Below are 12,291 nucleotides of genomic sequence, written 5' to 3'. Positions count from 1 at the left end.
CCCTCCCCTCCCCTCCCCTCCCCTCCCAAAACTTTGTTTTGGTTTTGTTCTCTGTGATGTTTGGTTACACATGGCAAGCATTTGAATCATTTTGCAATGCTCCGTGGGAACTTAGGTTGGGTTGCTTGTTTCAGGCATTGCTTGTTAGATTCTTCTAAGGTCCTGGGTCTCCCTGATGCTGCCACCCTTTAATATGCTCTTGGGATCTGCTTGTCTTTCTTCCCCAGTGCTGGGGTTACACAGCCCCACCATGAGTTCAGTCAGGTGGGTGCTGGAGATTCAAAGTCACGGCTTTGCGCTCAGAGGAAAAGGGCTCTTATTCTCTTAGCCACCCACCCAGCCCTCCATTGTAACTTTTCTTTTATTCAAAAGGATTTTGAAAGCGGTTCAATTCTTTGGAATTCTTGAGCTTCCATAACGTAAGTAAGTTGTAGAAATCACTTTTTAAACTAAACATGTGTTGGGCAATCTCTCTCTCATCCATTGGATGGTTCATTGTTAGCATTCAGTATTTTCTAAGCCTCATCAACATATGCAACATTGTGCTATGATTGACAAGGACACATGTGAAGTGGTTTTACTGGAAATGATATACCATGTGGACACGAGTCAGATGCCTAGATTGGATGCCAACTTTGCCACTTCCCAGTAGCATGACCCTGGGCAAATCATTCAACACTTTTGAGTTGTATTATCAATAATGTTTTTTTGTTGTTGTTGTTGTTTTCGAGACAGGGTTTCCCTGACTGTACTGGAACTCACTCTGTAGACCAGGCTGGCCTCGAACTCAGAAATCTGCCTGTCTCTGCCTACCAAGTGCTGGGATTAAAGGCGTGTGCCACCCCACCCCACCCCACCCCTCCCCCCGGGCTCAAAATGTACTTTTTAAAAGACAGACTTTTCAGCGTCATCATGAGACTTAAGGTGACATTATATAAGGCATTGGCTGTCATGCCTGTCTATTGTAAGTGCTCAATAAAAAAATGAATCTAAAGAAATTCATGGAATCTCCTGTCCAAGAACTTACAGTCTACTGGGGAGGGGTGCTAAGGAAATGTATGTCTTTGGCCAGGCATGGTGTCAAATACCTATAATCCTACCAGAGCAGGAAGATTCTTGCAAATTCAAAGTCAGCCTGGGTCTACGTAGCAAGTTCCAGGATAACCATAATCCTGTGTAAGGGAGACTTTACAAAACAGGAAAGAAATGTGCACATTTTGCTCTAGGATGAAATGTTCTATAAATAACTGTTAGACCCATTTGGTTCATAACTTCTGTTAGTTTCACTGTGTCTCTGTTTAGTTTCTGTTTCCATGATCTGTCCATTGCTGAGAGTGGGGTGTTGAAGTCTTCCACTATTATTGTGTGGGATGCAATGTGCGCTTTGAGCTTTAGTAAAGTTTCTTTTATGAATGTGGGTGCCCTTGGAGCTTAGATGTTCAGAATTGAGAGTTCATCTTGGTAGATTTTTCTTTTGACCAGTATGAAGTGTCCTTCCTTATCCTTTTTGATAACTTTTGGTTGAAAGCCGATTTTATTCGATATTAGAATGGCTACTCCAGCTTGTTTCTTGGGGCCATTTGCTTGGAAAATTTGTTTTCCAGCCTTTTACTCTGAGGTAGTGTCTGTCTTTGTTACTGAAGTGTGTTTCCTGTATGCAGCAAAATGCTGGGTCATGTTTACATATCTAGTCTGTTAGTCTATGTCTTTTTTGGGGAATTGAATCCATTGATGGATTCCATTAGGAAAAGTGATTGTTACTTCCTGTTATTTTTGTTATTAGAGGTGGAATTATGTTTATGTGGCTATCTTCTTTTAGGTTTGTTGAAAGATTACTTTCTTGCTTTTTCTAGGGTGTAGTTTCTCTCCTTGTATTGGTGTTTTCCATCTATTGTCCTTTGTAGGGAATTGTGGATTTGTGGAAAGATATTGTGTAAATTTGGTTTTGTCATGAAATATATCTTGTTTTCTCCATCTATGGTAATTGAGAGTTTTGCTGGGTACAGTAGCCTGGGCTGGCATTCATGGTCTGTTAGGGTCTGTATGAGATCTGCCCAGGATCTTCTAGCTTTAATCATCTCTGGTGAGAAGTCTGGTGTAATTCTGATAGGTCTGCCTTTATATCTTACTTGACCCTTTTCCCTTAGTGTTTTTAATATTCTTTCTTTGTTTAGTGCATTTGGTGTTTTGATTATTATGTGACAGGAGGAATTTCTTTTCTGGTCCAGTCTATTTGGGGTTCTGTAGGCTTCTTGTAATGTTCATGGTCATCTCTTTCTTTAGGTTAGGGAAGTTTTCTTCTATAATTTTGTTGAAGATATTTACTGGCCCTTTAAGTTGGGAATCTTCGCTCTGTTCTATACCTATTATCCATAGGTTTCATCTTCTTATTGTATCCTGGATTTCCTGGATGTTTTGGGTTAAGAGATTTTTGCCTTTTGCATTTTCTTTGACTGTTGTGTCAGTGTTTTCTATGGTATCTTCTGCACCTGAGATTTTGTCTTCCATCTCTTGTATTCTGTTGGTGATGCTTACATCTATGACTACTGATCTCTTTCCTAGGTTTTCTAATTCCAGGATTGTCTCCCTTTGTGATTTCTTTATTGTTTCTATTTCCATTTTTAGATCTTGTATGGTTTTGTTCATTTCCTTCACCTGTTTGATTGTGTTTTCCTATAATTCTTTAAGGGATTTTTGTGTTTCCTCTTTAAGGGCTTCTAGCAGTTTACCTGTGTTCTCCTGTATTTCTTTAAGGGAGTTATTTATGTCCTTCTTAAAGTCCTCTATCACCATTATGAGAAGTGATTTTAGGTCCGAATCTTGCTTTTCTGGTGTGATGGTATATCTAGGACTTGTTATGGTGAGAGAATTGGGTTCTGATGATGCCAAGTAACCTTGGTTTCTGTTGCTTATGTTCTTATGCTTGCCTCTAACCATCTGGTTATCTCTAGTGCCTCCTGCCCTTGCTATATCTGACTGGAACCTGTCCTTTCTGTGATCCTGGTTGTGTCAGAACTTGTCAGAGTTCAGCTATCTCTGTAATCCTGTGATTCTGGGATCCTGGGAGTGTCAGAGCTCCTGGGAGTAAAGCTGTCTTTCAGACCCTGAGATCTTGGTGTGACCAAACTCCCGTGATCCTGTGGTCCTGGGCATGTTGGAGCGCCTGGGAGTGGAGCTTCTTCTGGGTGTTGTGGGGCTGGCTGTGGAGTTCATGCCTGATGTCTGCTCAGAGCACTGGCTCAGACCGGAAGGAACCTGTGCCACTGGTCGGGTGGAGATCCTGGGTGCCTGGGTCCTGCTGATTCCAGTTATTCCCAGTGTTGGGGCAGATGTTGTGTCCTCCTCACCTCTGATCCTCTGATCTTGAAGTCAGTTTATACTTCATGAAACTCTGTCTCAAAAAACTAAAACCGAAAATAAAAGATCTTTTATTGGACTTAATTCTGAATTTATAGAAATGCCTACTCTTCACCCAGTCACCTGCTGTTAGCATTTTATCATTACATATATTTGTATAAATAATAACTGTAGACATTGTATTTTTAAAAATCATATATACATGTTGGCTCTTTACTTTTGAATACGTCAGTGTATATTTCTAAAAATGTAACTAGTCATTACTAACGTCAGTGGCGCACACCTTTAATCCCAGCACTCAGAAGGCAGAGGCAGGCGGATTTCTGAGTTCAAGGCCAGCCTGGTCTACAGAGTGAGTTCCAAGACAGCCAAGGCTGCACAGAGAAACCCTGACATGAAAAACTAAAAAAAAAAAAAAAAAGACTGTAATGGATTTATCATGTTTCCCTGTTGTCCCAGCAATCCCCTTCATTTTTTCCTTCTTATAGAAGACCCAGCCCAGTAGTTCATGTGTCACTCAGTGCCACACCACGCCCACTCTTGTATTTTCACAGCGTTTGTTTTTCATGACATTAGCATGCCCCAAAGACTTTTCACCCTACTTTACAAAACCTACACAAATGTTGCTCACTGGGGAATGAGCATCATTGTCCCATTTAGGTGCTGTCTCCAGAGAATCAGATCCGAAGGTAAATGAAGTCTGTCTGTCTGCCCCTCATCTGTGATATAACTGTGATGATTTTGCCTTTGTAGTTAATGAAGTGGATAAACTCACTAAGACCATGCATGCATACATCTGGCTCCTCATGTATACACCCTCCTAAAGATTCATGGATACTTCTACTCAATCTTTGCCACTTACTGCATAATGGTCTTTTTCCCACTCTATACTCCACCATAAGAATATTTCTTTTTGCTGGGCGTGGTGGCACACACCTTAAATCCCAGCACTTGGGAGGCAGAGGCAGGCGGATTTCTGAGTTCAAGGCCAGCTTGGTCTACAGAGTGAGTTCCAGGATAGCCAGGGCTATACAGAGAAACCGTGTCTCAAAAAAAAAAAATCTTTCTTTTTATTCCTATTTATTAGTACCTTTTTAAAAAAATTAGTGGTGGGGACAAACGCAGGGTCGCATGCATGTTGTCAGCACTCTACTACCTACATCCCTAGCCAAGCTGTTTATTATTAGTATGGACTTATGAATTCCTTTAAAAATTTGAATCTATTTGACATTTTAAAAGGAAATGGATGTGATATTGGACAATGAACTTTTCTTTCCACCACATCTGAAAAGTTATGCTTAAATTTCTCATAAGGAAACTTGAATAAGATTCACTTATTTGGAAAAAAGCTGTCAGATAAATGCAATTATCCAAACTTACAGGAAGACATGACAAAAGGACTTTCTGCTAAATAAATGGCCCCCAAATCAGAGCTGCTTTTTTGTTTTGTTTTTCAACATTTTTGTTTTGTTTAAATACTATTTGTTTTTACAGAGTACTCTACATGCCATAAGGCACTTCAGAGGTATGTGTGTGTAGGTGTGTGTGTGTGTATGTGTGTGTGTATACTATAGCAAGGTAGTGCTACAGCAGTAGGGACAGTACCAGGACAGCAGAAAACTCAGTTCTCAGTGCCAGATCCGTGATGCTGCAGGAATACAGTAGCCAAGACTGTCTATTGAATGGTTATGAGATAAAGATATTCTGAGCTCCTGAGGACATCCTATCATAGTGGGCACATTGGCAAAGGTTCAGCTACACTGTGCTCTGTTTCCTTGTGATACCGCAGACTGAACACAGGGTCTTGAACATGCCAGACAAGCACTGTACTGCTAAGTTACAAGCTGGATGGTATTTTATTAGTTTAAAGGAAAAAGGTAGTGAAATTTCAAAGAAAAACAATCGATGAAAATGGTTTAAACTGTTTTTAGTACTTCAAGATGAAAACCCAGTTTATCTAGAATAATTATAACCAACCCCTCAACAACTTCTTTAAGAGTCATACCAGATAAATAATTGCTGAAACTGTCTATTATTTTTTAAGATTTATTTCATGCATATGAGTACATATACACACATATAGATGAGTATGCTCTCTTCAGACACACCAGAAGATGGCATCGGATCCCATTTCCGATCCCATCCCATGATTGTGAGCTACCATGTGGTTGCTGGGAACTGAACTCAGGACCTCTGGAAGAGCAGCTACCGAGTGAAGCTGACCCACTCTTCAGCCCCTGAAACTGTCTTTAATATTGAAAACCATTTAAAAATTCAAGCACTTACTTATACACAAACTTGCCGCCAAAGAGAATTCCAGGGAAATACTAATCATCTTTAATAAACCCCCGCTGATTCATGCCTGGTACAGAATTGACACAGAATTCCTCCTTTAAGGATAGCTTAATTGGAAATTACTTAATATGGCGCTCAGGTTTGAAGTCTGTGGATCAACTTTGTTCAGAAACTATAGAATGTCTTTCCACACTGGGAGTCTAGCAGACTGTCCTTAAACTATTTTCTGTGGAACCCTTTGAGGTCCTTTCTTACATCTGACCCTCCCAGAGTTTTGAATATCCTGCTCTGCCTATATTTTAGATAAGAGCATTGGAACCATAACTGACAGGTTTCTTCAATAAGCTCGTTTGAATGGTTTTGACAATAAGATACATCCTTTGTTGATTTTTTTGCTGTAGTTGTGTTTTGCCTTTGATGTGCTAATTCTCTGTCTAAATGGGTCCCTTGGCTTACCCTTTGGAAGTAATGCACAGTAATAAAACTGTTACACAATGGTGACTCCCCTGAAATGACTTTTAAGCGTATTGAATTGTTATCGATTTCTATTTTATATAAGAGCGTTTCTGTTATATCCATTAGCATTTTTTGTTCTAAGATTCTGCATATTTCCTCTCTTTTGGCAAAAGCTCTTAGAGCAACTTACAGAACTACAAAATAATGCTCTGGTAAAGAATATTTGTTGCAAATAGTCATTGCTTCATTTACATATAAATGGATGGGGAACAAACTGAGAAATAACTCCTTTATAAACAACAAAAACATAAAAAGATAAGCCGTTTTCTTTCCTTTTGGTTTTTGGAGCTAGGATCTTACACTGTAGCCGAGGCTGGCCCAGAATAGAAGAAAGTCCTCCCATCTCAGCCACCTGAGCCCAGGGATTACAAATCGAGTACCACACGCAGCTTCTCTTTTTGTGTGTGCACATGTGGGCACCCAGGCCATAGCTTGTGGGAAGAGGGCAGCTCTCACTTTCCACCTGATTGAGGCAGGGTCTCTCTCATTTCTGCTGACGAGTTGCACAGTTGTATATCCCAGGCTAACTGGCCCAAGAGCTTCTAGCCAAAAGTCTGCTGTTCCCACCTCCCATTTCCTTGCAGGATTTCAGGATTACAGGTTTGCCACATCTAGCTTTCTACTCCTCATGCAGGGATTGAACTCTGACCCTCAGGCCTGCCAGGTTGTCACCTTTGCCTCTTAAGTCATCATCTCAGCTTCTCCCAAGGATGGATATATATATATATATATATATATATATATATATATATATATATATTCATACAGAAATTCTCAACCTTATCAAGTTCAGAAAATACTGAGCTCTTAAGAGTAATAAAAGTGTGGTTTTGCAGGCTGTCGACATGAGCAACCCATTTTGAGTGATTTATTCCAAATTCAGACATTCTGTAGGCATAGGAATCTCTGGTATAAATCCATGAACTCTTGGTCCTTTTCTCTTCAAAGCTGGAGTGAAAATTTTATTGCTTCTACAGTAAACTGTGAAAATTACTGGCAGATGTGGGGACCTGGGATCTTTGTTTTTATGAAGCTCCAATTTAAATTTAAAGTGGCTGCAAGACATTTATACCAAATGAAATTCCCCTTATTTTTCCTACTTTAAAAGCAGTTAATAACTTGGGACAATTTTACACAACACACACACACACACACACATATATATATATATATGAATGTATTATTGTTGGCATATAGCCATCTACCTTTTTCTTCATCTCTTACTAACTTGGGGAAAGAAAGCTCAATCATTTACTCAGTGACTCAAAGGGTTCCCCCCTCCCAACTGTTACTTCAGTTTGTCTGTTGTTTCTTTGGGACTTGAAGCAAACAGCATCTAAGTAAGTCTCCTGAAGCCTTTTTGTCACTAGTTTCTTAGCCTCTCCCCCTTTTCTTTAGTCTATGCTCAGTTGAAATCTTCTGAGTTTTTTCTTCTTTTTGGTTTCTGTGCATCTATCAGTGATTCCATCACTATTGGAGAGACTTCCAACGTACAACGGAATAAAAACCAGCACTGGGCTTTATCGCTTTTCCTTGCTTCATTTCTATCTTTCACCTACTTTTGCATGGGCGTGATTTAGCCAAGGGGATGAAGAAGCGTTCTTCTACCTTCTCCACAGAAGGGAACAGTGGTCAAAGGGGACACTGGTTAACTTTCTTCTACATAAAAGAATCCATTGTTTTTGATTAGTTATTATAGGGAGAAAGGAAAAACGATTTTGGTCCCTTCACAATCTACACTCAGTGCTGCTATAGAACTGTCCCTCCACTGCACATCGCCTAGAAAAGAATCGCATCTATTCCCGAATGACCTAATGATACACCAAGGTGGCTCACTGAAAACCTTCCACTAAGTCACACTGCATCCAATGGTGCTAAGTTTAAGTAGGCCACCTAGGTGCACCCCGTGAAACAACACCCTTCTATCCCCTTTCATTCACAGGAAAAATTTCACCTTTTAGAATCACGTTCCCGCAATGGCGTGGAAATGGTCCACCAGAAACTCATCAATCTGGGACTAGGGGATGCCAAGTATTGTTATTTGCTCATTAAACTGCTTAACACCTAAAGAGGCCGACCCAACACTTCCGGCATGATAATGTGTGAGAGTACGGACTCCATCATTTAGAATCCCACGGTTGTGGGGGTGACTCTTCACATTTGCAGCTCCCCTCCACTTGTCCGCCGCGACTCCTAAAGACGCCGCCCTCACGGGCTGGGTATTTGATCTGGGGGCCAAGCGTTTCCAGACTTTTGTCCTCTGGCCCGAGCGGTGAGCAGCGCCCGCGTCGCAGGCGCCAACGAGCCCCGTGCGGGGAGCAGCCGCCCGCGGGGCCCCACCTGTCCGTCCTGAGCCCTGCCGCTCGTCCTTGCGGCTCGTGCTGCGGCTGCGGCTGGGGCACGCGCCGCGGACACCGGTACGGGCGGCAGTTGGCCTCGGCGGGCACAGCCCGGTGGCCGCACACTGCGCCGAGACCCCGGCGACCCGGCGTTCCCGGCCGCGCGAGCGCGCTCGGTTGGTGCGCGCGCCGCTCCGCCCCGCCCGCCCGGCGCGCGCCCCCTGCGCGGCCGGGGTGGATCCGGCGCACTCCCCTCCCCCGAGCGCCGGCGGCGGGCGCTGAATGAGAGACGCCGACTGCTCGGCTGGGCGAGCGCTTGCCTCGGAGCCGCGGGCGAAGCGGAGGCGACGGCCGCGGCTGCACAGGTCGGCGTGGCGGGCGAGCGGGCGTGCGGGGAGGCGCGGGCAATGGCGGCGGCCGCGGTGCGCGGCGCGGGAGGGCGGGCTGCGGGTCGCTCGCGGTCCCGCGGTGGCGGAGGCCCCGGCGTCGCCTCAGCCTCTCAGGTGAGCCGGGGCCGGGCCCCGCCGCGCCAGCCACACCCCCTCTCGGCCGGGGCGCCTGCACCCCCGGTCACCGAGCCGAGGCGGGTGACCTGTTGCGGGGCCGAACCGCCGGAGGAGCGCGGGGTGAGCGGCGGCGCCGCGGCGGAGGCCGCGCGCGGACACGGAGCGGGGCTCCCGCACCGCCGCGCTAGCTGCCCGCAGCGCCCGGGATTCCTTTGCTGTGTGGGCTTAGGCGGGCTCGTAAACACCGGGCTCGGGGAGGCGATGGGGAGCTGACCTGGAAGGGAGCCCGGACCTGTGCGCTGCCGCCGCGGCTCCCCGCCCCCCTCGAAGCGCTTTTCCTGCCGCCGAGTGCGGTGTAGACGCAGGCGGGTTTCAGGGTGCGTGGGCGTGTTTGGGAAGAAGCTGCGAGCTGATAGGAGGTACCTTAGTGCGAATGTTAATTTGTCTGAGCTGGGAGGGGTGAGGGAGGAGGAAGAAAGGGGCCTGATGGTGGCCGTGGAGGAGGGGCGTTTGCAACCCGAAATCTCTCTGCAGAAAGCGCTCTCCACCGAAAGCATCCAGCGCCTATTGTTTAAGATCGGAGGATGAAAACTCGGGCCGTAGTTAATTGAGCCGTTCCTCGTAGGTGCTCTGCATCCCCTCCCCACCCCACCCCGTCTTATTACGCTGAAGTAGCTGTAGAGCTTTGTTTCGGTGTTGGTGTTTGTTTTATGAGTTGACTTTGGCGTTGTTTATGTAATGTTTACCCTCCGGTGGACTCGAGGTCCTGTGTCTTTGAAGATGACTATTCGAATTTTGTGGAACTTTTCATTCCTTGCATGAGACAGTACCGCAGTGCCACAGTTCGTTAACTTGTAAACTGTAAAGCCTGTCCCACCCAGATACGATTGTTGGGGCTGTAGCATCATAAATGTAGTAAGTGTAGTACTGTTACTTCAGGAGTGGGATTTGTAACCGAACAGTATTATTTTAATAATAATAACCTCTAGTGAACGTGTGTAGTCATGAAGCTTCAAAAATGTGGAAAATTACTTGTCTTAGCCATGTGTATACATTAAATATGTCTATTAGAGTTCCCTTGAATGGTTTAAGTGTAGTTATTTGAGTTTAAATTCTGGCATAGTAATTTTAAAATAGTAAGCCCCAGTCCATTGTATCTCACCATGCATTGATTTCAGGCATCTGACTTGTTCTGCAAATACTGCTCTCTGCCTTTTTTTCACCAGATTGCAGCAGAAGTTGAAAGATCTGCTTGTGTGTCAAGATCCTAGTATACTTTTCTGATACTACAGTATCAGGGAGGATACACCCAAAAATTCTGAGAGAAAATAAAATTTAAAAGATAGCTGTGAACCAGACATGTGTGAGTAATGAATGCAATTTGTGTGCACTTAAAAAATGAGCTTACAATTAAAATTGGGGCAGTGGTTGCCTTTGGTGAAAGATGGCTTTGTTGGTAGTATTAATTTGATTGCAACTTGAAACCTTTTTTTTTTTTTTTTTTGAGACAGAGTCTAGCTCTAGCTGTCCTGGAATTCACTACATAGACCAGTCTGGCTTCTAACTGGCTGAGATCTGCCTGACTCTGCCTATGAGTTAGGATTAAAAGCTCCTTTTAAGCTCTTGTCCAAAGGGTCGGGTCGATTCTTCCACACACATGGAGTACCTCTGCGTCCCACTGTGTCCTGATGGGTGTGGAGGGGACAGAGTACAAACACACATGTGCTGTGTTGGAGATAAAGTCATCAGTGGGCAGCTCTGTTAGTGTAGAAGTCGGAGTAAACACTCAGGATGCCTTTTGAGTTAGGATGCTGCTTGCATTTTTTCCTTCTGAGAATAGAAGGAACTGTTAGTGAATAAAAGCATCAAGACAGTTGTCTTAAACTGTACTTATGTTTATACACACTAGGTATCTGGCTTCCAAACATATCTAAATATACTCTACCTGGAGTCAGAGGGTGTGTGGTTTATACGTGGCTAGACAATTAATCTGTTGGTTTATATACTTAAATGAAATGTGTGCTGATAGTCTTCTCTTGGTATTTACTTGTTTGTAAGAGTCTTCAGGAGCAGTAAACGGACACCCTCCCTCCAGGGAAATGGCATTCCACCCGTCTGTTAAAGAAAAATCTTACTGGATTCCAAAAGTCTGATGAGAAGAGATTAGTTTATGCTCTGATTGATAATCACGGTGACACGCATTGGGGTAGACCTTTGTAGACTTCAGAGCTTTAAAAGTACTTACCCTATGCAGGCATTAGTCTCTCCACTTCAGAGTGGGAGACCAGCTATCAGTAATCACACAGGGACTTCAGGCCCAGACCGGTCTGTTATTAGAGTGTGATTTCTCCACCCCCACCCCCCTCACCCCCACCTCTGCCTCTGGAGTAGAGACTTTGGGAAGATGCACAGCTGAGGACTTAGTGTACTGCTAGCTTCCAGAAGTTTCCAAGGAGCTTTTAAACGCTAATCTATTAGTTGAGATTGCCTTCTTTTTCTCTAAAGCTCTGCTTTCCTTTGATGTGGACAACGAACACATACAAGCTTTTGAGAATAAAATGCATTAAAATGGATCCTGTGTTTTGGATATGAGCTTTTGTTTAATGTTTGCTTTTGAGATAGTTCTGTCTGCACTTCACACTTTTTTATAGTTATTTAGTATTCAATGAAAACATAATTCAGGTAGCTTGAAGTAGGTCCCATGAAAAAGAGTGAGTTTATGGCCTTACTCTATAATTACTTCCTTAAGTGTGTTTTAAATTCCCATTAGTTCCTTTTTAATGAGAGAATGAAGATTGGATATGATAAAACTTCAGTATTTTTAAATTAATCTGTACTCTTTCCTTTTTCATGCTTTATAGTTTTATTTTCTTAAGACCTCATTCTAAATATTCCAGATGGGTTTTATTCATCAGCCTCCTCTGCCCTCCTCCCTCTTCTTTCTCCCTCCCTTCCCCGCCCCCCCCCTCTTAGAAAAGTACTTCACACTTGAAACAATGTCTAGTTATTGGTCAGAGATTATGGCCAGAGAACAAAATAATTGATATTAAATGATACGACTACTTTGTTCTTCTTTTAAAAGTTGGTACTGTAACTTACACAGTTAAAAGTTACCCTGCAAAGCTTTTCCTAAACACTTTGGTCCCTTGCCTCATCTCTTTATGATCTCCTTCCCAGCTCCTGCTTACAGAGCAGCAGTTTTTGATACTGTTTCTTGCCATACTTTGTGTCTTGTTTTCTTTCTTCTGGTACAAGTGTATGGTTCTGTAGTTTTATTT

General features: G+C 43.6%; 1 protein-coding gene across 5 annotated transcripts in view; it reads left to right on the top strand.

The window, feature by feature from the left end:
* The first annotated feature begins 8,721 nt into the window (after window positions 1-8,721).
* Window positions 8,722-12,291, top strand: part of Ralgps2 (Ral GEF with PH domain and SH3 binding motif 2) — a 125,750-nt gene continuing 122,180 nt past the window's right edge. For 4 of the 5 annotated variants that reach the window (XR_002380559.1, XM_021198981.1, XM_021198978.1 and 1 more), the window contains exon 1: window positions 8,722-8,872. The gene's annotated coding sequence lies outside the window, so the exon portion shown is untranslated. Of the gene's footprint in view, window positions 8,873-9,545; window positions 9,635-12,291 lie in introns of those variants that run through there. The other variant, XR_002380558.1, reaches the window with a different exon arrangement.

The sequence above is a fragment of the Mus pahari genome, chromosome 5, assembly GCF_900095145.1.
Source record: "Mus pahari chromosome 5, PAHARI_EIJ_v1.1, whole genome shotgun sequence".
Classification (NCBI taxonomy): domain Eukaryota; kingdom Metazoa; phylum Chordata; class Mammalia; order Rodentia; family Muridae; genus Mus; species Mus pahari.
The sequence above is the reverse complement of the archived record's forward strand: the minus strand, read 5'-3'. Positions and strand labels throughout refer to the sequence as shown.